The sequence below is a fragment of the Sinocyclocheilus grahami genome, unplaced genomic scaffold, assembly GCF_001515645.1.
Source record: "Sinocyclocheilus grahami isolate Dianchi unplaced genomic scaffold, SAMN03320097.WGS_v1.1 scaffold33796.1, whole genome shotgun sequence".
Classification (NCBI taxonomy): domain Eukaryota; kingdom Metazoa; phylum Chordata; class Actinopteri; order Cypriniformes; family Cyprinidae; genus Sinocyclocheilus; species Sinocyclocheilus grahami.
In genome coordinates, this window is record NW_015521947.1 from 1 (window position 1) to 1,741 (window position 1,741).

The window sequence follows — 1,741 nt, forward strand, 5'->3', positions numbered from 1 at the left end:
ATTATAAAAATGTAAGTTTGGATCGTGCACTTTCACGTCTATGTTAAAAATTGTGAGTGACAGTTAAAGGGTTAAACAATAATAATATTTTAAAATATAATTTTGTACTGCAATTTTTATCTAATAAATGCAGCCTTAGTGAGAATAAGAGACTTCCTACCGAACCCAAACTTATGAACTGTAGTACTTATTGAAACCTAGTCATCATATTTTCTTTATATAACAGTGTATTATAAAATGCAAAGGTTGATTTGATTATAGATAAAATCTATGATTTATGGTTTACCATCGTTTATATAAAACACAACACAAAGCCAAAACCCTGCTCTATAAATTCATTCCCAAAAGGCTGTATTGATTTCATGAATAAAGTTCCTTAAAAGTTGAGACTGAGACCTTATTCCTCAAGAGTAACCGCACACCAACAGGACAAAGAATGATGAGAAATCATTCCAAAGTGTTCAAAGGTTGAGTACCTCTGAAGGACAAGTAAACAGACTTTGAAACTCCTGTGTGTGGAGTGATAAGATAAACGTTAACAAGACATTTACTCACGGACTGATTTTATGTACATTTGATTATACAAGGCAGTAACATACACTAACAGAAAAAAGCAACGGGAACAACCAGCAGAGTTCGCTGTTAAGTGACTACTAGTTTACATTAGTTACAGCTCAATCTCCAGCCTCAGAAATCATCATCATCGCAAATGTCCAGATACACGTCGAAAGCCTCGCGGTTGCAGTTTCCATCAGGGGTGAAGACGTACTTGTGGAATGTCCCATCAACACATATGGCTTCAAAGAGAGACAGAAGTGATGAGAAACTGACAAATCAATAACAGTTCACTCAAAGGACTTAAATAAAACCCACGTACCAATAACAGAGTTGACGTTTTTGGAGGTGTTCTTCCCGAAGGCACAGATGCAAGCGCACTCAGCCGGCACCGTGAAATTAGCCAGAGACCACTGACTGTCCACATACTGTCCGATGACCGGACCCACCTTTCCTACACGCGCCAAACTAGAGAAGACAAAATGCCACACATAACACCCAGTGACTCTAACTACACCTAGTAGGATATTTCTAAATAACACTTAGAATGTAACGAAAACTGTAATGAAATGACAATCAAGATTTTTTTTTTTTGTGAAATGATTCATCTTACGCAGAGCGCCGGTTCAGTTTAGTGTCTTTCAGAGCAAATATGTGCACTGTTCCCTTGTCACTCGATGCACACAGAAAGGATGAGTCGTGGCTGAAATTAATACTGTAAAACAACAGAATTCAATAAATAATGTGACATTTAATTTCATTAATCATCAGAATAGGAGCTGTTTGTTTGTTTTTTCAATAAAAAACAGCAATACACAATTCATATAATATGCACTGAAGAAGTTTGGACAAACTCAAATCAAATTATGTTTTCTTTTGATCTAAAGGTTTCAACATAAATACTACTGAAATTATTACTTAAATTAGTTCTATAGACCAGGGTTTCCCAAATGTGGTTCATGAAAAGCTAACAATAATATTTGAATCAAATGTAAAAATTAATGTGGCTGCACAATTAATTGAAATAAAACTGAAATTGCTATATAAATTCTAAATGTATTTTTAGAAGTTTTCATAAGAAATGTTTTATTGCAGTTCAAATCACATATAACAAAATAATAGCTAAATCATTTTAATATACTGTTATATAAAATATGCACAGCCCTATTTTATATACCCCCATATA

At 34.1% G+C, this 1,741-nt stretch overlaps 1 long non-coding RNA gene across 1 annotated transcript; it reads right to left on the reverse strand.

The window, feature by feature from the left end:
• Positions 1-328: 328 nt before the first annotated feature.
• Positions 329-1,294, reverse strand: LOC107580456 (uncharacterized). Its single transcript, XR_001608643.1, has 3 exons — positions 1,169-1,294; positions 878-1,023; positions 329-797 (listed from the first exon to the last, which is right to left on the reverse strand). It is a non-coding gene; the product is annotated as an uncharacterized lncRNA (long non-coding RNA).
• Between the last annotated feature and the right edge of the window lie 447 nt (positions 1,295-1,741).